The sequence below is a fragment of the Aythya ferina genome (genome assembly GCF_964211825.1).
Source record: "Aythya ferina genome assembly, chromosome: Z".
Lineage (NCBI taxonomy): Eukaryota > Metazoa > Chordata > Aves > Anseriformes > Anatidae > Aythya > Aythya ferina.
The window spans coordinates 23,013,943-23,040,170 of record NC_140299.1 but is presented as its reverse complement, the minus strand read 5'-3'; the positions used below and the strand labels follow the sequence as shown (position 1 = coordinate 23,040,170).

The following is a 26,228-nucleotide window of genomic DNA, read 5'->3' as shown; positions in this document are numbered from 1 at the left end:
GAGTTGTATGTCATGGCCAGACAGTTATTAGAACACAGACTCATTTCCTTGCTAGGACAGGTGCTCTGCATACCATGCTACCTGATAACGCTGCACAATCATTGTGAGGTTTACCCAGCCTGGAGAGATAAACTAGCCATCCACAGCTCCATATGCCTGACTTAAGAGTGAACACTGACTTCTCTTCAGGCTGAGTTTCAAAGGATTTTCATAAGTAACTCTAAAATAGTTTTCTTCCATCTCAGCTCATCCCTAACAGAACAGTTATAAAGCTGGAAATTCTTTAAACTCCTCAGAGCAGATTCCTCCTAGCCCACATATAAGTGCTGGAGCATGTTTAACCTTAAAGAAGGTCAGCTGGAAAGTTCTGGGAAGGAAAACTGCCAGTGCAGAGTTCACAGTAAAACAGCAAGGAAAAAAAAAAAAAAAGAAAAAAAAAAAAAGTTACATTCTGACTTGTAAATCTTATTATGTACTGATGAAGTGTATAACTTTTAAATCAGATTTGCAATTCCCAACAAAGCTGACTAACGTACTAGGGCTCTTTGGAAAGTAAAAGATAGCATCTTAGCTGAGTGTTTCGATTTGCAATATTTTAATGTCTTTTCACACTACATACTGAACAAAAAGCTTTCCTATTGCCAATGTTTCAGTTCTTTATTCTCTTATGCACACACATTTTAGATACTAAACACTTTGCTACCCAGCTTTGTTTGCAGTAAGCAGGAAGAGAAGTAATATTTAGCATAGTAATTATTCTTTTAGCCAGGCAATTTTTCTCTTGAAAATAGAATCTCAAGTATCTACTGCAATTCAGCTATTAGAGCACCTGGCCTTACTAGACTTATTCAGTCTAAATACCATTTGATAAGCCTTTAAATGAAAATTAATTATATACATTGATGGACTGAAATTGATTTTATTTTAATTCACCTAATTCATATCTAAGAATATATTCTGCTTTTCTGTTTGCATTGTGAATACTTCGATAGGCAATATTTTGAGGTGCCACTGACTGGATAATATTAATGAGAACACATTACCTTTCTGTTCAAATGACAGGCATTCATTTCAGTGCTCGTAATAATACTGGGTGGTCTGATGCTTAGGGACTTGACCATTAAGTATTCTGAAAGCAAATTAAATTGAATTTGTACTGTTTTCTTTTTATTTCTTTTCTTTTATTCTCTTTTTTCTTTTTCTTTTTTTTTTACTTGGCCCTGTTTTTCTGTCAGTGTGAAGTGGCATGTACTTATTTCGTTCTAAAGCAGAGATAAAATAAATATTGATGTGCCAGTAGCCTGAAGCAAGGGGATACTCTCCAACCAATGGTAACTCTTTAAAAAGTGTATTTTGAAGTAAAAAGCTGAGGCACTTTTAAGAACTATTGATCTTCTTCTTAAATAGCCAGAGGGAAGTTTGGATGTATATATATTACAGGACTAGCTACTCCAAGCAAAAAAGCTCAGTACTCAAAAAGCATTACCCTTCTGGAGGTGGCCCTGCTAGCTTTGACAGTAGCTGGAAACTCATCATGACCAAGACAGATGATTAATTCTCATATCAAGAGGCTAAATAATGGCAGGGCCAATTTACTAAGAGCTGTTGCACACCTGGTTTGAAATGATAAACATCATGCCATAGGCTGCAATTTCCTTGTTCTGCAGAGATCTGAGGGTGCTCCTGCTGTTCAGCAAGAAGGGATGGGATCAGAGGGGCCTCACCTCCAGCTGCACCACAGGGACAGGTAGATGGTGCTCTCAATACAGACATGACAATACATAACTCAAAAATATATTTAAATATATACACATCCATACACACACTACATACTCAAAACGATACGCAGCCTACACCCTCTGACAAGAATCTAGCCTTTTTACTCATCTTCAGAATCCACAGAGCAAACTGTCAGGTTCTTGAAATTTGAGAAGGAGAAGCACAACAGGCTTTCAGGGTATTGTCCTCTCCCAGGCAGTCCTGTACTTCATGAATTTGAAGTATAACACCCCACTCTCCTTGCCCTCATGCTGCCTGGTCTGTGACCACAGAATGGGAGGGAAAGTGCTGTGCTGCATTGAGAGAGAAAAGAGTGGGAAGTTTCTAGAAAGCAGTAGAGACCCCCAGTTTTCTAGCGCTGGGAGAAGACAATAGAGGAAATAGGGTCCCCGAAAAAAAAAATGCTTTTGAGCCTAAATTCACCACCTGTATTGTTAACAGATTCTTTAGTCTATACACAAGGATCACAGTTAAGAATAGTCAAGGCCAATAAATTCCATGCACTTCAATGTTTCATCACACTTTACTGTTATAAAATGTGAGAAGTATTAACCAAAATATATAGTGGAAGTGGGCACAAAAAGAAGATAAAGGGGATGGGAATAAAGGGAAGAGAGAAATCAAAGCTGCTTACAGACACTTGCACTTTTAAAATCCAGCTCTGGAAGGGGGGTTGGGGAGGGAAGGGAAAGGAGGTTTAGGCCTTAGAGATATAAATCTGAGTGAGAACAGGAAGGAAGGTTTAACGAGGAGAGACAAGAGAGCAAGCAAATCTCAACAGCCCTAAAGGGAGCCATTGCTAACAAAGGAACAGAGGAGACACGTGCATTGAAGCTGATTTAGGGGAGGTCAGCCCTAACAGCCAGGGGCTAAGATGCCCATTTCCTAAGCTAAGTCACTGGTGCAGCTAGGAAGGATCCTGGTCATTAAATCTGTTCTATATTTTCTTTAAATGCTTTTCTTTCCTAACTGTGTTCACAAACTGATATAGCAGCAGTCAAAATAGAATAATACAGGTGTCAGTGCATCAGACTGTAATCCCAAGGAAGATTATGGGCTGTCTGGCACTGTGACTGGTTATATTGGTTATATCACATTGTCACTGTCACTAAGTCGCTATGCATGACCAGAGGTGTGCTCATGCCCACTTCAGAAAGCTACCAATTTCTGATTTGGTATATGGCCCCCAGATCTGGATGCAATAGCTAAAAGTGGTCTCTATAGTCAGCTAGGGCAGGAATGAAATCTTGCTCCTGACCTAAGATTTCCCTGCTGCATCTGTCTGAGCTTCCTGGTCCCTGTTGTAGAACTGGGACATGGAAACTGAAAAACGTGGGACCTGAGATCTTCCCTGATCTTTAAGAGCTGCAAAACCCTTTGCAGCTTCCTGAGGAGGGGACGTGCAGAGGGAGGTGCTGGTCTGTGCTCCCTGGTCGCTGATGACAGCACATAAAGGAATGACACAAAGCTGTGCCAGGGGAGGTTCAGACTGGACGTGACGAAAAATTTCTTTACTGGGGGGGAAAGCCTGGAACAGGCCTCTTTCTCCTCACAATTGCACTCCTTTGAGATCCGATCTGCCTCAAAACTGGAGTCCTTGAGTGTAAGGAGACCAGAGAGAATCACCATGTTGAAAGGAGTGGCACACACACCAGAGCTGCCAGCTACAGCTCCTCCAGCAACAGGCCACGGGGGCCTTTAATGCCTCTCATGCAAGCATGGACTGGTGCCACGCCAAGCCCCTCAATTTCTGTGGAGCCACCAAGAGGCAAGACAGGGGCAAGCAGCAGCTCTACACTTGCTTGTACTGGACCAAGAGCAAAACTACTGGGTATACACCTCCCTAGCCATTCACGCAAAGTCCTACAGTTCCTCCATTTTACGCTGCTTGCTCAGCATTTGCAAAAGTATGCATCCACACTGTTACAAAAGTTTTTTTTTTGTTTTTTTTTTTTTTTATTTTTTTATTTTTTATTTTTGTGCTGTTGAATCACTAATGTGGAAGCCTCTCAGTGCTCCTGCAGCCAAGCATTTCTATACCCCCAGACCTACTGCCTTGTGTTGTAAAAATACACACACACACATTTATGTAAAAAATCTCCCATACAGGCTGACTATGACCTTTTCTTTGCACTGTTTTCCCTCTGGCACAAGCAGGCGTGAGCACAGAAGGAGGTAATAATGCATACGTGCACATACAGTGCACTTCAAGAATGCCAAAAGATATCCCAAATGTGACTTTATTGTACAAAGTTTGTTTTAAATACCCCTTCCCCTGAGGCACTTACTGGCTCTGACAGACCCTCCGCAGCATCTTTGCATGCACTGTTCTATGTAACATTAATGAAAGCTTATGAGGCTCGTTATGCAAACGCAGCATAGCCCAGCAGGCTGTGGCACTCTGCCAGTGGTACCCTCCCCCCCAAATCGTGACAAGCAACTTAAAGCAATGTAAAACGTTAAGCTAAGTATATACCCAAAACAAAGCATCACACTTCAAAGAAACTGCTTTTCCCTCTTCCCCACCACCCCCATCCATCTCCTAAGAACCAGAAAGAGCTGGCTGAGGAGCAGGCTGTGTGGTATTTGGATGCAGTTGTAAAGTAGCTTGCACAGGAGACATGCACTTGCATAGGAGAGCACTGGGTCCTCTTTCACCCAGCATCTCCTTCAGCGCTGTCTTTAAGATTTTGATAAAAACCACGCTGAAGGTACGTGCTTCCCATTTATGAACGTAAAGTATTTTTATGATTTTGTAGCAGATGGAGATAAAATATGGATGCATATCTGTTACTTTTCCAAAAAAATAGACTGGCATGAAGATGGTAAATATTCACACCTCGAGAGAAAGAGAAGTCGCAGAAACCCTCTATTCCCTGTAGTGTGGGTCACTCTGAAGTTTGTCATACGACAGCTCTTCCCCTAAACACACAGGGACCAAATGTCATCCTGTGCTCTGTGTAATCTTCTAAACTTTTGCAAAATGGGGATAAAACAATGTCAAATCAGCATAATAGCATTTTACATGCACTTTACCCAGGTGTAACTGATTGCATAAAAGGCTTGTTAATTTATATAATTCTCAGTATTTTTAATCAGGTGAAATTACATAGGCATGAATATGAATCAGCACCACGGCTGGTAAGTTTTTGTTACTTTGTTAGGAGCCAGACATTTCTGCCTCTGCATAGCATCTATTATGATTTTAGTATTTGTTTTAAGATAAATAAAAATTTCCACTTTCAGAAGGTTTATAGGAGACATCTAGTTACCAGCTTAGTTTACTCTTCCCTCTTAGTAGCTCCTGGCCAATAAAAGTTTGAAACAATAAAAGTTTGAAACAAACAAAAAGTTTGATCCAAGTTTCAGTGATCTCAGTTTAGGAACAAAAAGAAGCCTCTCACTTTGCCTGTAGGTTTACTGCGATCCCTGCAGAATCTGGGATTGAAATATGAGCTGGACTGCAAACAAAGCTGATGGTAAAAATCAACTACCCAAACAAACACCACTTCATCTGAATTGAACTGCAATTGAGTACACAAGTGGAAAATTTTCTTGTCTGCAGGATGAGCTACGGACACAACCACCTTTTCAAACTGATGTGGTGTGTGCACACATACAACTCCAGGTACTGAAGTATCTATACTTTTGCACCAACACATGGAAACAGAATCTCATTGTGAACCAAGTTCTGGTGAATTCAGAGATTTCCATTCAAACAGGAAAGCAGGCTGATAACTTTCTGTAAGTTAGGGAAAAGTAGTTTTGTACAGAAATACTAGATGTTTAATGCTAAGTTGCAAAGCAATAGTAATGAGACTAATTAAATCCTAAAGACTGAAAGAATCATCTTTCTGTTTTCAGAGATGACAAAAATGGGCTTTGCTTCGTCTAAACTGGAATCCACATTGTATGTCTGGTACCCTCAGAACCTGGTCCAATAGGACTCCTCACACCTTGGAGCCTGGTTTGCAGATTACATCTTTTCTCTTCCTTAATAATTCAGCTTAGTTAGTTTTCTGATTCAAATTCATACTTGCAGACTCTTGTATAAGCTCAGTTAACTTTTTGTGGTGATAAATTTTACCAAGTCTTTTTTCTAGTTGACTGTTTGCATCAAATAGTGGTACCAGTAACTCCCTCCCCATACCAGCCTTCATACTGTTTGCCATGAAATCCTTTCTTTTCATTTTCTTTTTTCCCTAGCCTCATCCTTCTCCTTTTTTGTGTCCTCTCGTCTGATGATGAAACTAATTCTGTCAGACTTAAAATATTCTAAGAAGACCCCCCAAATTTGTCTTATCATTCTGTATCCCTACATCTCTACTTTGTCTTTTTCAGTCTGCAAGCTCAATGGGACACTGATTGTGTTTGTAAAGAAAGCATCATTCTTTGAGCTATTGCTACAAACACAACCAACAATAATATGATTTTCCTGGATCTAACCCAATGCTGGGCACTGTACCATTGAGATCCTGGCTAATAAAACACTCAAACATGCACAAAGCTTTTAGGTAGATTATCACTAGGAATAATTTAATTACCATAGACCTGCGTGCAGAAAGTGTGCAGATGTAAAGTGAGTGTACAAAAACCCATTTGGAGTTCACTGTTTACTGGTTTGGATTAATGAAACGTTGAAAGTCAAATAAATCCCCAAGCACAACCAATCACACGTGCTACGCCTAATGTGACAGATGAAATAATTGTCATTCCTTTTTAGTATTTTTGTAAGATGTATCCAGTGGAATCCAATTTCAGGATGTCTAGAAACATATATTTAAGAATTCACACTTTTCTTCTCTAAAGACTTTTTCTCTTTTCTTCTTTCCAAGCTTATATTACTAAGTAGTAAGGTATGACTTAATCCATTCATGCAATACAGTTTTATTTGGGCTACAACAACCATAGCAACTAACCAACAGCAACAATACCATAAAATCAAGGTGTATAACCAGCACTGGGAACCTATTTTAACTCAATGTTAATGGATATGGAAAGCAAAAATCACTTTTAGAATATAATGGAAAGGGAAAGGAAATACACCTCTGGTAGATTTTAGTGTGAATATAGACAAATAACTATTAGAATTCTCAACTTGTCTTAACAAAACTCTAAATGAAGCCAAGGCTAGGGACATCTGCTGAGTTCAAACCAGAAGTATAGAGCATGGTTTGAGTGAGCTGAGGGGAAATGTAACCCTGCAACAGGGGATAATGTATGCTTTTCTTAATTTTCCACTACAGACTTCAGTCAAATCTGGCATTAAACTTTATTCAAAAACTGAATCTGACTGATAAAGATATTTTTTATTAGATCTTTTCGTTGTGATTTCAAAAGGTACTTGATGTATCTGTCATATATATGAACTAAATTACATGTTCTGCACAGTACATTTACCACTAAAATAAGCATTTTAGGCCCAGTCAATCATCCTCAAAACAGAATGGTACATTTTCAGGAACTGTTGATGAAACTACTGAAAAACAAGCAAATGTGCATTAGCACAGAAGTTATTTAACAGAAGATGAAGGAATTTCCAGAACGGTGGCTGTTTGTTCAAAATTATTTTGTCTCCTAAGGCATATGCACTCTAATTATCCAATCACACACCATGTTCCCCACTGGCAATCGTAGTTCTGGCACTTCTAGCTTTTAGTCTGTAAGTCCTGATAGCAATCTTTTCATGTATTTGTAGTGTAAATATGTAATACACATGAATAGCTTTCACAACAGAAAATAATTCAGGTTAAATACATAACCCAAACAATAGCAAGCTTTCTCTTTCAAAATGACAACAGTTGGTTGCTTGTGTTTGCAATCTCATGGGTGGTGAGCTTGAAAGGGTTTATAAGACTGGCTTGTTCCTTTTCAGCACCATGCTGAGACAAATAGTTCCATTCGTGGTATTATCGAGGTTATGTCCTGTACACACTTGTGTGTAAATAACTGAATAAACAAAGGAAAGCTCTTTCTTGATCCTTCATTCTTTTCTATTAAAAATCACTTAGCAATGCTAATTAGGTTTATTCTCGTTTAGTCTGGTCATATAAAATGAGTTCTTAAGTCTTTTTTTTTTTAAGATTTGGTACCAGAAAAGATAGCCAAAGACATTGTTGGACACATAAAAAGGAGTCCCACAGCTCTAAAACATCAGCATGTATTCAGTTTCCAAGGACAGACAGAATATTTAGGTTATTTTCTATTGAAAAATGCTATTTAAAAATGCAAACTTTCATATAATTGATTAAAATGAAACCTAATGAATGCAAACATATTAATAACTCCTGCACTAATGCATACATCAAAAGCTTGTTTGTAAAAATACTTCATTTGATTAACTAGAGTAGTCCTGTCATACACTCTAGTATCTTTCCCAGATGAATAACATTATTCACGTTACCTAATTTTCACCTGTTGTGGTTTAACTCGGCCGGCAGCTAAACACTACACAGCCGTTTGCTCACCCTCCCCCCTCCCTCTCTGGGATGGGGGAGAGAAATTGGAAAGTGAAGCCCGTGAGTTGAGATAAAGACAGTTTATTAAGACGGGAAAATAATAATAACAACAATAATAATGATGATAATAGTACTGCTACTAATAATGTGTACAAAACAAGTGATGCGCAATGCAATTGCTCACCACCCGCTGACCAATGCCCAGCCTAACTCCGAGCAGTCCGGCCCTCCTCCCCCTGGCTAGACACCCCTATATATTATTCAGCATGACCCCATACGGTACAGAATGCCCCTTTGGGCAGTTTGGGTCAGCTGTCCTGGGTCTGTCCCCTCCTAGCTCTTGCTGCACCCCCAGCCTGCCTGCTGGCAGGACAGAGCGAGAAGCTGAAACAGTCCTTGGCTTGGTGTAAGCACTGCTCTGCAACAATTGAAACAACAGCATGTTATCAGCACTCTTCTCATCCTAAGTGAAAACATAGCATTCTACCAGCTACTAGGAAGAAAATTAACTCTGTCTTAACTGAAACCAGGACATCACCTTACTAGATTTTCAGGATCAGACCTAACACGTCACTTCTCATCCTCCCTTACTGCAGTTCTGGTGAAAGTCATGGAGATACATTTCATTTTTCCAACATTTTCACAAGTATTTACCTTATCTGCAGATCCTGTGGTTCAAAAATACCTTAAGGGATTTTCACTCAGAAGAATTATTGTATTAGGGTTGATTTCTTCACCTATTTTCAATGCCACCACACAGGAAAATAAACACATTCTATGCTAAAATTAATCAAATCCAGCTATCTTTTGACAGTAGTGCTCTAGTGTCTTTCACTGCTTCATCAATCACAGATAAATCATGATGGCTGGTGAGGCTCCAGAGGATTGACATGGCAGTGTGTCGATATCTGTAACTGAGGTATTGTTGTTCTCTGGTAAATTATCAGCAGCACAGATTGTTGACTGAGCAGCAATTCCCTAGAAGTTTGGAGCCATTAAGGCACATTACTTTCAAAGTCCGCCAGCTCTGGAAGATTAAAAACAGGTTAGAGGTAGCAAAGGTATAACATTTGTTCTGGGCTATCCATGTCCATGTCCACAGCATTTTGTCAATAGGTGTGGAGCTTGCAGCTGTCTCTCAGAATGCAGCTGGGGAACCATCACTGAATGGACAAGTTACTAACGCGGTTCCTTCCCTGTGGAACCTCTGGCCCTATGACAGGCCATTTTTTAATCAATGACTTGGAAAAAAAACACAAAGTCATTATATATAACATTTCCAATGGTCACAAAGACTGATGGAGGGCCACATGAGAGAACAGGTCCTTAACCCCATGTAATTTTAATGCTTGGAAGCTAGGCACAGAAAGTACATTTAATAAAGTTAAATGTAAAGTCACAGTAGTCCAAGTAGTGATTGATGATTGATCTCTGTGCCCATTATCATCGCAAAGTGATTACATTCTATCATTTTCAGGTTTCAAACAACAGCCAGAACTGAGCCATTCCTGTAGTTGTGGAGGGTGTGACTGACAGAAGACAGGCTTTCTAAGTCTTACAGAGTCAGTGAGTGGAAGGCTTTATGCAGAACTGGAATGCAAGGCTACTCATCTAGAAGGAGCTCAAACAGTGATTTACCTGGGGGCAGTCATTAACAGGTCATGCTAAGGTCATGCTGGGAGACATCAGTGACTGGCCAATCAATTAGGATGTGAAATGATTGGTTATTCAAAGCAAGGGTGATGGTGTATAGTTTCCCTATAGCTTTAGTTACTTTGACCTGTTGTTGTTGGATGTGAGCAAAACAAGAGACTCTTATCTTGGGGTCAGGTCACATTGTTTGCCAGGCACAAAGAAGGAGAGAACAATTTTAGGGCTGGCCTTACAATAAGTAGAGACTGTATTGCTGTCTTGTTTCTGATACCTGTAATTTAATCATCTATCAGGGATTTTATAAACGAATTCTTGCATTTCCTCATGCCCTTAGCATGGCTTAAGTGTGGTATCAGCTCAATGCACAGACACTCAGTTTCTCAGACCGTGATGATATACATTTTGCAGTGCCCAACACCATAAAGCATAGCACCATCAGTTCCATTTAGCTTTATGAGTTCATTCTACAGTTAGAAATGCAAGAAAATACATTTCCACATTTTATTCACATATTTTATTTTATATATGTATTAGTTACTTAGTATTTATTTTTGTTTACACGATAATTCATTCCAACCCTCACCTCCATGAAAAATGCATGTAAGTATTGCCATTAAAATACCCATTCATCAACATTCATCACATAACCTTCACAGACTTCACTTACATCAGTGAAACTAATTCCCCACACCAAAGTCGGCATGACATCATCACAACACTGACAAAGGTGGACAGTTTACACACACACTGGTGTCCTCCCCTGGTGACTTCACCACATTAGAACAATGTAAATTCCTCACAACTATTACACTCTGACAGTGTTGTCACAGATGGAAATGATATGCACCTCAGTAAGAGAACAGCAGAAATGTATTTCATTGACACGATGTAGTAATCTCGCAGAGCCTAATTGTGAATAAGACAGCACCTCAACAAGAATCCGGACAGCGAGGTATGCTTTGATGTTTGCTGCACAGATGATAGGGTTGGACAAACAGTCAGGAGACCCTTACATTGAGTCTCAAGTTCGGAGTGGACCACCTTGTTTTCCAAACTCAGAGAGGAGCCTTTTGATGCAGCTGGTTCCAGACACAGTCTCAGATGTGGTCAACAGTTTGTGCATGCGGATTATATGTGCACCATCCAAGATATAATCCTAATGAATCTTGCAAAGTTTAGCAAGCTGCTAGTTACTTACTGAGTATCTGCTGCAGATGAGGAATCTCTCAATAGTAAAAAGTCACTCAGCCTCAAGGAGCAGACCTTGAGAAGTGTCCTTACTCCAAGGAGAGATCCTGGCATTCAGCCTGCTGCTGTGCAGGGCTCTTGGGCTGTTCACTGTTTGTAGGGTAAAATGATGGACTAATAGTCATATTTACATTCCGACTCAAGATGTTAGTTTCTTCCAGATTTGGTTTGAGTCAGACATTGACCAGCACATATGTGGGCACATTGCTCAACTAGCCCCTTGGCTATTGTCGTCTCTCTCCCAAATCCACGGTGGGCCGGATCCATCCATCCCAAACAGATGGCATCCATCACAAGTGCCACTGACAGTTATCAGCTGAAGCAGGGTTACAGGAAATAAAGCTGAAGAGGAGCAGGGAGCACACTGTCATACTCCACACACATTGCACTCCACACCCTGTGACTATAGACAATTCATCTTACTCTCACAGTGTGGCATGATCACCCCTTGCCTTGGTGCCTTACATAGTATGTTGATAACTCATGTACTTACAGATCCAAAATAGATAGATAGTGATGTATTGCTATTTGTTATGTATCAGTTTGTGTGTTTGGGGTGGTTGGAGTTGAGTTGTTTTATTATGTACCAACCCTTTATATACAATATAATTATAACCAATAGACATAATAGAGTTAGTGTAATTACAACTGGGTGGAGCACGAGATTAAATGTTTCTTTTACTGTCAGTGACAATCCAAAAAGAGTTTCCCACCAATGATGTTCTCCATCCTTCGAAGACATGGTATATCTCTTCTATATTAAGATGAATGCTGATTAGACTTGCATCGTTTCAGATACGTTCTAGCAATTGACACAGGTCTTTCTGTTGTAGTTGTTTCTTCAGCAATGTAAGGTTCATTTTGATGGGAGCAGGCAATAAATCTTGACTCAATATACAGTTAGATTGTAGTAATTGATAAGATGTTAACAGGAGCTGAATAATTAAAGTCACATTCTATAATGTTAATAAAGTTGCAAACACAACTTTGAGTGGTTGCTTTTTATGTAAAGATTGTATATAAGCATACAATCACAAAGAGTTCTCATGCAAATATCCAGTCCATGTTTTGCCTGTTAGCTCTCCCAGTTATTGTCCTTACCTCAAACTCCTCAAAATCCCTATGTTAGGTGCCAGGAAGGACAGTGGTTGTTTAGCATCAATAGTTAGCTCAGCTCAAACATGCCACTCTCCCACTCCCCCTCCTCAGAAAGACAAGGGGAGAAAATACCATGAGAAAAGGTTTTTCATGGGTCATTCATGGGTTGAGATAAGGACAGGGAGATCAATCACCAATTACTGTCACAGGCAAAACAGACTCAGCATAGGGAAATTAATGTAATTTATTGGCAACTACTAACAGACTAAAGCAGCAAGAATTAAAAGGAAATGGGGGTTGTTTTCTCATTCCTCTCTCCCGGCTGCTGTTGCACAGCACTTTTTTTTTTTTTTTTTTCTTCTTCAATCCTTCCTCCCAGAGGCCCAACCAGCTTCGCTCCCTGGTTCAGCTCTGGCCAGCAGTGGGTCCACTTAGGAGCCAGCTGGAGCTGGCGCTGATCTGACATGGGGCAGCTGCTGGGCTCTGCTCACAGAGGCCAACCCTGCAGCTCCCCTGCTACCAAAACCTTGTTATGTAAACACAATACTGGGCATATTGTTTTAACAGATTTTTAAATAAGCCATAAAAAATACCCTGCATTTGCTTACATTAAGAAAAAAAATACACTTTCTGTGATTTAAAGTGATTACAGAATATTTTCCCCAAGAAGGGAATATAATGAAAGAAACAAAGTAGAACAATCATCCAGCACATTTTACCAAGTTAGCCCAAAAATGATCCTATTTCATATAAGCATTTGAAGCAGTACAATGAAAAAGCAGGATCTCGACTGAGGGAACAAACATGGGATTCAACAGAGTTTTCTTATATAAAATGATAGTAAAATTTGAAGTGTCCAGTCTCTTGTGCTTCAATACTTACAAGAAGAAATTGAAATAAAAAAGAACACAATCTGTAAGTGATATAGATGGTTGTGAAGGAAGTTTGTTCCATACTTGGGTAGTCATGAGACAAAAAAGTCAATCAGTCTGACTGGGTAAAGAATAGCTAATTCAAAGTGAGCAGAAGCGCAAGGACAGGTTTCATTAAAATCAAAGTAGTGGAACAGAGAAACAAAGCCTGATGTAATGCATCTACAGCAGAGTTGTCCACAGTGGGTTTTTGTTTTCTTAGCTAAGCCCAAACTATCCTGCAGGAACAGAAACGTTTTCATTCAGAAAACAAAACAAACAAGCAAACAAACAGAACCCTCTAAATTTAAAGCACAACAGGACTCTGCAGATCATACTCTACAAAAAACATTTTGATTCAACAGCAGAAATGCTGCTACTTCCCAGTGATGTGATGTAAAATTTGGAATATGTATTTTTGACACTGAAAATTAATATTTTTCCTGTTTGCTGAGACTAAGGACGTATTTATATGATAGAGGCTTAAATTATCAAACTAGAATGGATCTATCTATGTTTTTTGTCCTGAGTTCTACAGCACAGATTGCATAATTAAATTAAAAAAATAAATAATAATAATAATAAAAGATCTTATTTAATTATAATACCTCTCCCAGAAAAACATTGAAGCATTAATTAAAAGTTTCAGTGATAGGTCATATCACAGTATAATCTTTCCAAACATTCCTTAATTAATAATTCCTCATTTAAAGAATAATAATAAATCTATTACCAGTTTGAACTGTCTTACTTCAGCTTCCAGCTATTTGATCTCACCATAAATTTGTCTGACAGACTGACAAGCTCTTTATTATACTATTGCTGTGTTGCCTACAAGTATTTACACTAGTGCAATCAAGTTGCCTGCAAACCTTGTCTAGATTTAGTTAAAATGGATTGACACATTGCCATCTAACAAATTAGGAAAAGTTTTCCAAGATTCCAGATCCTTCTCACTGGCTCTTGGAACTCTCTCTTATGTTCTGGTACTAAATTATTTGGTGAATGATGTCACCAGAAAATTTTTCTTTTTATAAAGATGCCTTGTATTGGGTTCACTTGGCAAGGGTTTGGAAACATTGGGGCTGCAGGGCTATCGTCTGTGAGCAGAGCCCAGCAGCTGCCTCATGTGAGGTCAGAGCCAGCTCCAACTGGCTCCAAAAGGGACCTGCTTCTGGCCAGAGCCAAGCCACAGAGCGATGCTAGGTGGGCCTCTGGGAGAACAGATTGAAGAAAGGCAAAAAATCACCATGAAGCAGGTTTTGTGAAAGGGAGGAGTGAGAAAATGTGAGAGAACTAGCTGCACAGCCCCCAGGGGAGTGCAGCAGGAGGGCAGGAGGTGCTGCAGGCAGGCAGCAGCAGTTCCCCTGTGGGCTGTGCAGGGAGAGGCCCCTGGTGGAGCAGGCTGTCCCCCTGCAGCCCATGGGTCCCACATGGAGCAGATCTCCACGCTGCAGCCCCCCCATGGGTGGAGGAGCCCCCGGTGGAGCAGGTGGATGTGGCCTGGAGGAGGCTGCGGCCCATGGAGAGCCCCCACAGGAGCAGGCCCCGGGCCGGAGCTGCAGCCCGTGGAGAGGAGCCCACGCAGGAGCAGGGGGTCTGGGGGGAGCTGCCGCCCACCCGTGGGGGACCCGTGCTGGAGCAGTTTGCTCCTGGGGGATGGATGGACCCTGTGGTATGGAGTTGTGTGGGAGCAGTGTTTGGAGAGCTGCTGCCTGTGGGCAGCCCCCGCAGGCTCATTTTGGGAAGGACGGCATCCATGGGAGGGACCCCACATGGAGTAGGGGCAGAGAGAGACCGTGGTGAAGGAGTGGCAGAGATAAAATGTCAATGACTGACCACAGCCCCTACTTCCTGTTCCTCTGCACTGCTTGGATGAGGGGTAGATGTTTTTAATTTGCTTTTAGGTTCTCACTGCTCTAGTCTGTCAGTGATAGGCAATGAATTATATTAATCTCCCTATGCGAGTCTGTTTTGCCTATAATGACTATAGTTGAGTGATCTCCCTGTCCTTATCTCAACCCCTGAGCCCTCTTCCATTGAATTTTCTCCCCCTCTCAAAGGGAAATCTTTGAGGAGGGAGAGTGAGTGAGCTGTTGTGGTAGAGCTCACCTGCACAGCTGGGTAAAACCACCACATGCCCATATTCTGTTTTTAAATATTTTACAAAAAAAAAAAAAAAAAAAAGACAGTGATTTGACTTCTAGTAATACTGTGGCTGGAGTTTTGATATTATAACAAGTACTACCTCTATGTTTTGTATTTCAGATAACCTAGGGCCCATAAAGATTAACCAAAACTCAAGAATAAAGGCCAAGAAGTCTCTTGTAATTCATCTCTCAAACTTAGATTTACTAGACTTGATTTTCTGTTTCCTATGTCTTCAGTTATTTGGTTACTGAAATCAGAACTGTAGAACTTTTCAAATGCTTCCATTGGTACATATGTTATATCCAATAACGCTCTGGAGGCACAGGACTGGAGGGAACCTCAAGATGTCATTAAATATATTATTGCTTTGGCCCAGAAAGAACAATTATACCAATGTCATTTCTGACAGATATTTTACTAGTTGGTTCTTAAGGGCTCTAAAAGATGGAGATTCCACCAATTCTCCAGGCAATTTATTTCAGTGCTTCACTCTCCTTCCAATTAAGCTGCAGTTTATACCCATTATTTCTAGGCAGAGAACATGAAGAATGGATTATTCCCTCTTTTTGCAACCATCTTTTATGTATTTGAAGATTGTTGTGTTCCTGCAGTCCTCTCTTTTCCAGGTTAAATAACCCAATTTGTTCAATCATTTTTCATAGGTCACATTTTAGACACCAGAACATTCTCATTTTTCTCTACTGCATTCTTTCCAAGTGGTCCGTGTATAATTGGCAAATTACTCTGAGTGAAGCCTTTAAATGCTGAATCAATAGGAAGGATTCCTTCATGTCTTGCAGGCTACACTTAGGGTTATAAATTCCATTTGATCCCAAAGAGCTGAGGTCTTTTTTCCATCAATATGGTGTTGCTAAATCATGTGGAGTTAGCCCCACTGTATGGCCAGCTTTAACCCCTATGTCCCTTTCTGTGGAACTGCTCTTTAAATTAGGTTTACCCATCCTGTCTATGAAACAGACAACTCCTGCCTAATGTATGTTTTCCCATTGACCAGTATCTTATTGTTTTCAGATCATACCTACAATTTGTCAAAATCACTTAAAATTGTTATACCATTCTCAGTATATTCCTCCCCGACTTTGCTCCGTCTACAAGTTTAATAACCCTACTCTCTACTCCATCATCCCAGTTATTAATGAAATTATTGAACACCATATGGATTAGAAACAGATGCTACTCTATACATTCTTCTTTTGTGACAGTGACCCATTGATAAATACTCTCTCAGTATGGTTTGCAAACCATTTCTGAATCAATATTCACACAGATCAGGTTTATTTAGCTAGCATACAAGATCATCATTGGAGAATGCTAGGAGTCTTCCTAAATTGAAGGAGATAGCATGCATACATACCCTTGGTCCACTACATGTTTTCCTGTCATTGAAGGAAATACAACAAATATCTAACCAAAAATATCAGAATATAATTGGTTCAAAACAAAATGCAAAGCCTGGGTGAAGTCCTTTCAATGGATTGTGATTCCCAAATTGTGATTCTTTTCCCACAATGGAGTTTCCTATCCTCACACCTATTGTGTTTGCTGTTGTTATTTTATCTAGGCTCCACACTGTCTTGGGAATCTGAAGTACTTGGCATACCTGTGTAAGCAGCAGAGAAGTTTGAGCTGCATTCAGCTTGTGTTAGATGAAAAAATATTGCAGATGGGGGGAAGGGAAGAGGAAGAGAGAAGTAGTTAGCAAACAGTATATAGCAGAAGGTTTAAAATGTAGAAATTTGATAAGGGAAGCAAACATGACAAAATAGTCTGTGGGTGGCAGGACTGAGTCCAATAAAAAGTTGCCCTTGAACTCTATTTTGAGCAAGTGAAATTCTTACAATGGTATAGGCTCATTGTTCATCAGAGATGGTAGATTTATTCTCAATGGTGCAGAAGTAGAGGTGTTTATGAAACATTTCCATTCTGTATTTGAAATGATGAGAGATCACAGAAGGATGATTCTTGCATGATGAAGAACTTTATAGGCTATTCATGACAAAGGACATTAAACAGCTACTGCATGTAATCATTTTTTAAATGAACAGGCTGGGAAAACTTGCATCTAATTCCTAGAAGCACCATTTGAGGAACTCTTTGTCTCACTTATCTTAACATTTATTAAATTTTGGGCTTCCCAGGAAATTCCAGAAGATAAAAACAATAATGAAGTTTTGCCAAGAGTCTAAGGGGGCAAGTGCAATAAGCAGGATAAATGCAGGGGAGGAAGATCTACTCAAGAGGCAGCATACGGTTTTAATAGATAAAATTTTGTAGAGTAACAGATTTGCAACAGATTTATCAAAATTACTTTTAAAAATATAGAAAAAAAAAACTGAATTTTTGCCCAGTTAGAACAGATGGTAGGCACTGCAGTGTTTCCAGACACCAGCTTCAAGTTTTGAAGGAGGCTCAAAATGAGGTAAAACAAAAAAGTAATTGAGCTGTCAGACATATTCTCTAGTAAACAATTATTCATGTGAAACAACTTGTCACAGCTCCATCCGTTATATGAGGTGCAGACCAAGATTAGTTTGGATGTAATTGGCAGTGGTTACAATACTTTAAAAAATTAGAGAAAACACACATCCTCCTGCTGATCTGTGTTTTGTTTTGTATTTCATTCTTGTGTTTATGCTTTTCTGAACAGTGTCGTTGAAGCAGCTGCATTCAAGATGTGCTCTGCATAAGCATTCATTTTGTATTACCATCAGCCTTGTGATCTTACCTGTACTGAGCTATGCAGATTTAAACTTTGCCTATAATTATCCTAAAATGGATGATTGCCAGATCAGTGTTTGACCAGTTGCATGAGGAGAGGGGGATCAGTGGGAAGGTCAGCGCTCTCTAGAAGTCAATCCCACTGAAAACGCTTCAGACTGGAGAACCAAGAGCACAGGCATCAGAACTGACCATTCTGAAACTTTGGTCCTCAACTTTTATAGTCTGTCAGCTTGGTAACCTCTGAGTCCAGCTGAAAACAGGACAAGAAGAGACGTTAGGAGTTAAAGCATATCCCAACCCAAATTACTTTCAGAAACCAAACCCAACAATTCAGGAACTCAACACCAACTATTGAGCATTCAACCCAAAAGACTTAGATGAGTGTTTTTGTGGATTTAGCTTGTGGTAGACACCTTTATTTGTCCTCAAAATTTTTTTATTTTTTATTTTTTTAATCCATAGATAAAGTCTCCTGGAGCTAGCTCCATCCCTCAGAGCCAATATTGCAAGTGGCTTATTACATTTTTATGACAATGCATATTTGGAAGACTGGGTCTGAATTCTGAGAGTGCAATTCATCTTGCCCCAGAGGTATTTTGAGAGCATGATTCATCTAGTCCTAGAGTAGGCATCTAAATTAGGTCAGATGAATCAAGACTTAAAATATCTATTTCTCTCCCTTTTCTGTAATATAACTTAGGTGGCCCACCAGATGTCAATGTCTTGGTCGTGGATAGCTAAAATGTAGGAGAGAAAAATCCCAAAGCTGTGCTATCAAGCAGTAGAAGTAGCCTATGTAATTTCATTTTATCATCAATTCCCCAGCTTTAACAACCCAGTATATACTAGCAACATATTAATTATCCAGTTCTGTTTGTGTGCATTTTTCTCACTATTAGTCTATTGTGCAGTCACACAACATGTGCAAGACAACCAGGGGATCAGGTCCAGCCAGCATGGATCCATGAAAGGCAAGTCCTGCCTGACCAACCCAATCTTATTCTATGACCAAGTGACCTGCCGGGTGGATGAGGGAAAGGCTGTTGACAGAGTCTACCTAAACTTCAGCAAGGTCTTTGACATGGTTTCCCACAGTCTTTCCTGGAGAAGCTGGCAGCCAATGGCTTGAACAGGTACACTCCACTGGGTTAAAAACTGGCTGGATGGCTGGGCCCAGAGAGTGGTGGTGAACAGAGTGAAATCCAGCTGGTGACCAGTCACCAGTGGTGTTCCTCAGGGGTCGGTGTTGGGGCCCATCCTCTTTAATATCTTTAGTGATGATTTAGGTGAGGGAATTGAGTGCACCCTCATTAAGTTTGCAGAGGACACCAAGCTGGGGGAGGTGTTGATCTGCCAGAGGGTAGGAAGGCCCTGCAGAGGGACCTGGACAGGTTGGGTCAATGGGCCAATGGGATGAGGTTCAACATGGCTAAGTGCCGGGTCCTGCACTTTGGCCACAACAACACCATGTAGCACTTGTGCTACACAAGTACAGACTTGGGGGAGAGTGACTGGAAAACTGTGCAGAAGAAAAGGACCTGGGGGTGCTGGTCGATGCTCACCTGAACATGAGCTGGCAGTGTGCCCAGGTGGCCAAGAAGGCCAGTGGCATCCTGGCTTGTGTCAGGAATAGTGCAGCCAGCAGGAGCAGGGAAGTGATCGTCCCCCTGTACTCTGCTCTGGTGAGGCCACACCTCGAGTGCTGTGTTCAGCTTTGGGCCCCTCACTACAAGAAGGACATCGAGGCCCTGGAGGGTGTCCAGAGCAGGGCTACGGAGCTGGTGAAGGGCCTGGAACACAAGTCGTATGGGGAGAGGCTGAGGACACTGGGGGTGTTCAGTCTGGAGAAGGGGAGGCTCAGGGGAGACCTCAGTGCTCTCTGCAATTCCCTGAAAGGAAGGTGTGGGGAGCTGGGGTTTGGCCCCTTCTTGCAGATAACCAGTGATAGGACTAGAGGGAATGGCCGCAAGTTGCACCAGAAGAGGTTTAGGTTGGAAATGAGGAGACATTTCTTCTCAGAAAGAGCAGTCAGGCATAGGAACGGGTTGCCCAGAGAGGTGGTGGAGCCACTGTCCCTGGGGGTGTTTAAGGAAAGGTTGGACGTGGTTCTTAGGGACTTGGTCTACTGTGTGACATTGGTAGTAGGGGATGGTTGGACCAGATGATCTTTGAGGGCTTTTTCAACCCTAATGATTCTGTGATTCTATTTTATTATTTTAAAGGTCTTAAGTTTGGGTCAGTTTGGGTCAGTATACAAGCATTTCCCACATCTCAACGCTTTAAGCACTTGATTACTAACCACACCAAGAATCTCTACAGACACCTGCATAAACAGGTCTATTAGTTGCAAAGATTGCAGTTTTAAGTCAAAGTGGATCAACATTTACTTGTTTTTTTCAGGTTTCTATACAAGATCAACTATAATTCTTCTGCACTGACATCTAAACCATTTTTGGCTCTGCTCCATATCCTATTTTAAGCCAGATTGTCCTCACAGTCATAAATGAAGGACATAACACTTTGTTTCACTTGTAAATGTCAAGAGATGTCGCATTATCACCTATGTTACCAGTAGCACTAATAACATTGCAGACTAGACTGCTCTATCTTCATCAAAGGCTATGCATCAGTTGAGGCACAGTGCTGATGATAACCTGAGTCAGCTATCAGTGAAAAGAGCTCTTTATTATGTAGGTCACTGCCAGGGCTCATTTCAGCAAACACCTGCAAATCACAATTCACCAGAAAAAAAAAAAAAAAAAATTCTCTCATCGTCAAAGAACTTAAAATCAGAGAGCAGACGAGACATATGAATTTACTAGGATCCACATGCCTAAGTATACACACAAGAAGCTTGTCATAGCTTGCTCATTATTTGTTTATGATATAAACCTCTCTCACATCATTTTGGTTTGCTTTCTCATTGTTTTTTTCAGACTCCTTCCAAGCCATGTTTTCATTCTACCTATTCAGAGGCCATACGAAATACAGCAGACTAAAACACGCCAGAGACATCATAAAGTGGCATATACAAAGACAGTAACAAAGGACACTGCACGGTAAGACTAGTGCAGAACTCCAACCATAGATGTACTGGCAAGAAATCCCTGCATGTTAGCAGAGTAAAAAACATCTTTAATTTATCCTCAGTTCACATATGTGTCCAAGACAACTATACACAGGAAAATTGCATGTTGGAGGGAAGATTGCCCTGAATGACAAGCTAGGTCTACCAGCCCTTCACATATTTGTTTCTTATTGTGTGCACTGTACTAAATGAATCTACAATTTTTAGACTAATTTTTATTTTTTAGACTAATTTTTAGACTAATCTGCAATTAGCCTGTTTTTGTTTTTTGATTTTTTTTTTCTTTCTTTACCAGTAATTAGTGGGGAGGGAAGTTTATGAAAATGAGCTCCCAAGTATTGCTCAACACTGAAATCTAATTAGTTCACTGTACAACTTACACTCACAACTAGTGTGTTTGAATAATGCATCCCATTTCTGTTTTTGTATCACGGCTGCTGCCTTAAAAGTCTGTCTGTTCTTTGCAGTCAAAGGACTATGCATTTAGGACATCTATGTGTTTATATGTATTAATATTACACACTTTAGAATAAATTAATGTATATTAAAATTATTTTGTGTATTAAATATTTTTTCCTGTGATGGAATCCTCTTGCTCTGTTTTTCATATGCAGATAAATAAATGAAATATGTTGAGCTACTATGTACCATCTGGGTAAATGTCAGCTAGATCCCTACCTAGAGGGTCTGGGGTTTATTTCTCAAGAGGGCGGGTGTTGGTTTTGCTTTTCTTGCCTACAGTTTGCACAGCTGAATAATTTAAAAAGGACTCAGTGCTGAAAGATAAAATGAAGATGGAGTATATTGTTTCTGGCTACAATCCCCAGTGCTGTAGGTGGCATTTTCTGCTAATACAGCTTGCAGTAGTATTGCTAACAAAAACATACTTGAATCATCATCATTAAGGTCGTGTCAAATTGGTTTTTTCTTCACAAAAAATACATACACAGATAATATTGAGCACAAGTACCACTAATATATATTTTAATTCCTACATACATTATATGCCTAAAAGAATTATTTTATCTTTCAGTGAGCTCACTGAAATTAGGACCCTAAATATCAGACCAAAATAGTAACTAGAGAAATGTTTTATAAAAAATGTTCTGTGCAAGCATAAATGCCTTTGAAACACAGGATTTTTTACCACATAATTAGTGAGCTGACAAAAGGTATCAAACCTCAAATTTTCTTTCCATCAGTACAATTGGAGTTATATATAGCAGTATATATAGCAGGGCTGACACTGGTGAGAGAGAGTCCATTGAAACAGCATACGAGCATGTAGTATGGGGCTTTGTCCAAATCGAAGAATTTGCAGTATAAATAAGGGAAACAGAAGTCTGGAAAGGTCAAAGTGAAGAAGCAATTTGCCCAGGGCCATACATCAATTAAGTGTTAAAGCTCCATACTGACTCAAGATCCCTGGCTTAACAAAATGATGTGCTTTCTGTTTATGTGACGGTATAGGGGAAGCTGCCTCTTTTGAAGAAATACCATGATTCTGCACCAGGTACTAATCTTCTGTGTTTGTCTCATGGGGTTATTCTTACCTGCACTCCCAATTTTGTGTGCATCTCAACTCCAATTTTTTTCTGTGCAAAATTCAATCTCTGGCAAAATAAGAGCTGCATGTGTGCAGCTGCACACTGTTGTTCTTCAGATTGTATCTTCCTGAACTATATATGCTTTATTAACAATGACAGTATTTTGTAATTGAATATTCAGATAAATTCTGCATCAGGTCAAAATGGTTTATCTACGATCAATCTCTGATTGATTTGCCTGTACAGCTGAAATACTTGCATGTCTCCTCAAACACCAAGATGAGAACAGACTGAGCAGCCTAGTGAAGCATCCCCGAAGAGTCAGTAGTTAGAGGAGGGTCAAGGTGAGGGTCAATGCAATACCTGCTAGAGCAGCAGTGAAGTCACCATTTTGAATTTATTCTCAACTGAGGGACAACCTCATTTGCTCCTGCACACTGAGGGAGGAGAGAAAAAGGAAAGAAAGACGGCAAAGTTGGAAATGATAAATAGGGTAGGGAAAGAAGACTTATGGACAGCGGGAAGGTGCAGAAGAAACTGAAAGAAAAGTGGGAAGAAAATTCATCTATAGTCAATATATCTCAAAGCAACATTAAGAATGAGCAGCTCAACTCAGTGCTGTTCTCTTCCTTCCTTCATCTCCCAGATTCATGGCTCATGCTGGGGGCTGTAAGATATTTCAGGAAACCGTTCAAATCACCCCTCCAACTGAACAAAGAACTATGTCTGTATCTGCCTAATTCCTTGCAGATGTTCATCTAACTGGTTCTTAAAGTTGTTCCCAGATCAAAACTACACATCAGCACCAGAAAGCCTGCTCCAAACCATAACAAACAGCTTCTAATCTCTAACTTGGTGGTTTAAAAACTTTCCCTTGCAAGATTACTGTGTCTTTAGACATAGCCAATTGCAAGTGCAGGATCTAGTCAAATGAAGCCACAATTTGTTTTTTCTCAATTCTCACAGATCTTTTGAAGTCAACCCACATAGCATCTATAGACATACATGAAAACTAAAAACACTTAATTTAACTTATTTCCTCCTAAGTAACATTTTCTAGACCTGCCAACATTTGAATCCCCTTGCATCCTCTCTACTCTCAATTGAAATGTTTTGTTGGACTGAGGCAATACTTAATGGAGCACAACAGCCCAGCTGAAGCCTTGGGGGGTCCCAAGGAAAGAGGGAAGATAGCTTCATGTTTCCACAGGCTGAAGTTCATGTTATGTACCGCTGTGTACCACTATGTTATGTACCACTATGTTATCTGTGTTTGGGTTTGTTTGGCAAGGGGGAAAAGGCAAGGGATGGCATTGTTGACTTGCTTTTTGTTTATGAGCCATACAACCTACAAATAAGGATCTGCTACGTAAATAATTGTTCTCTTTCTATTTGTGCAGCTGATTACTCCTGTCTAAATGCAGTTCCTTACATCTATTGCCAGTGAATAGCATCCTATTTATTTCAGACCATACCTTCAATTTGTCAATACCGCTTTATATTCTAGTCCTGTCCTCCAACATACTCACAGTCCCTTGCAGATTTGTGGCATTAGCAAATCTAATAAGCATGATGTCATTCCTTTCATTTTTGGAGATCCTCTGTGTATTTACGAACTTGCTAAGTTGTTGGGATAAGATACATGCTTTCCTGCAACACGTTAAAACAGCAACAAACAAATGAACTTTGAGGATATCTGTCCTCAAGAATTCAGTGCAGGTCTCCAGGAAGATGGGGTATGCCTAAACTGCCTTCAAGGAAATCCCAACACCAGTACCAAGGTTTTGTGCGCAGCCTCTCCCACAGGTCCAAGCAGGCCCAGCAGCCCAACACCCTCTTATCAAACCAGTAAGGTCCCACTAGAAGGACACATGCAGGGAGCTAACCCATGGTTTCCATTCATCCAATATGCCAGCTAGTGTGCATCCCCTTTACAAAGGCTTTCTCAAAATGGAAGAGCGTCTGGCCATTCTGATGTGTTAGCTCTGGAGAGCTAAACCCATAACAGAGCTAGAGAATTTGAGGACATTGCCCTGCACCATGAAAAGGGTTGCAGATGTCTGCCATCAATAGAGATGGCCAAAAGGTCCCACACATGACCTACTCAGGAGCCCAGGCTCCCTGCCAGGTGCAACCAGAGCCTGTGATTCGTTGAAGCACTCCTACAGTCCTTATTAAATTTTCGTCTGGTTGTAACTACACCAGCAAGCTACAGACCCAGCCTGCCACCAGCCCTGGCAGAAAGCAGTAACTGGAACAAGCCCTGCCAGCAGTGACTTTTCCCGGGACCCCCAAACATAGCAATGGAGAATCTATCAGTTTCAACGATATACTGTCTTAAGATCATTCTGCATAGAAACACCAGCTTTTTAGGCCCTCAGATGCTGATTAATGTAACTGCTCAGTTCTACAGGTGACCTGAGTATTGTTAAATCCTATTCCTGCTCCTTCTGGAGATGGAAATGCTTCTTCAGCTCATATGATTCCTAAATTTAGCGAAATGTGATCTGAAATGGAATTTAACTCATCAAAAGCTGTCTATTTTATTTAGATGTTTGTGCCTATTGTCTTCAGTTGCTGTTTATTTGGAAAAAAAAGAAACAGACACCTTTATTTCTATATAGCATATTCACAGCTCTTCCCAACACCTCCAGCTCCTTCATCTACTTCATACAGGAGAATAAAATGTAAAATAAACACTTTATCTGACATATTTCTATAAACTTCAACAGCACAGTGGGTATCTTGCATACTAAAATATCTTGCTAGCACATGTTAAGGAAAAAATGCCTCAATAAACAAAGTGAATAAAGTATAGATTTGCTCAACATTTGAACAAATATTGTTGAACAACAGCGGTATATGATAAAAGTGCTGTGAATAGACTTGTTCAAAACTGCTGAGGAGGAGAAGCTAATTAGACACTTAAGAGTACATCTCCTTCTTTCATTTTCCAGTTAATAAACTGAGTAATGTTAAGGGTCAGAATACCTCTCTCACACTTACACCAAGGGGAAGAACAGGAGATTCTTGTTAGGTTACTGGTATAGAAAATTAGCAGATGACTTTCTGATGAAGGAGATGGATTTCCTTTGCTGCAGCTAGAGGGAAGTCATATTAGTATTAATAGATCTGTTCATGGAAAGCCCCATCACAGTTAGTGATCATCATTTATCATCATCACAGTTTCACCAAGAGATCCTAATTACTACTTCCCTCAATTACTCACAGAAAGAAAGAGCAGTGTTGTCAAATGTTGAATGCAGGAGACTTACTTTATGCCTGGTAGGAGACATAAGATGCCCATGGCAGATCTGGACAGTTATTTTTACTTTTCCTTAGGCTTAGCATAAGAAAACAAAACAAAACAAAACAACAAAAACAAACAAACAAACAAACAAAATATTTTGCCTTTAAAATTACCGCACTGTAAAGGCTCAGTCATTAAAAGAAACTGAAAAGGAACTCTTGTGGGTGCTGAAACTCCAAGGAGTCCAAGGAGAAAATATTTCATCTCTGTGTTTGTCTTCTTCCCTTCATACACATCTCCCAT

At 40.2% G+C, this 26,228-nt stretch overlaps 1 long non-coding RNA gene across 1 annotated transcript in view; it reads left to right on the top strand.

The window, feature by feature from the left end:
- LOC311427622 overlaps positions 1-7,067 on the top strand; it is a 38,611-nt gene extending 31,544 nt beyond the window's left edge. Inside the window, exon 5 of the long non-coding RNA XR_014687452.1 lies at positions 5,644-7,067. This is a non-coding gene — a long non-coding RNA (uncharacterized lncRNA). The remainder of the gene's footprint in view (positions 1-5,643) is intronic.
- Positions 7,068-26,228: the final 19,161 nt, after the last annotated feature.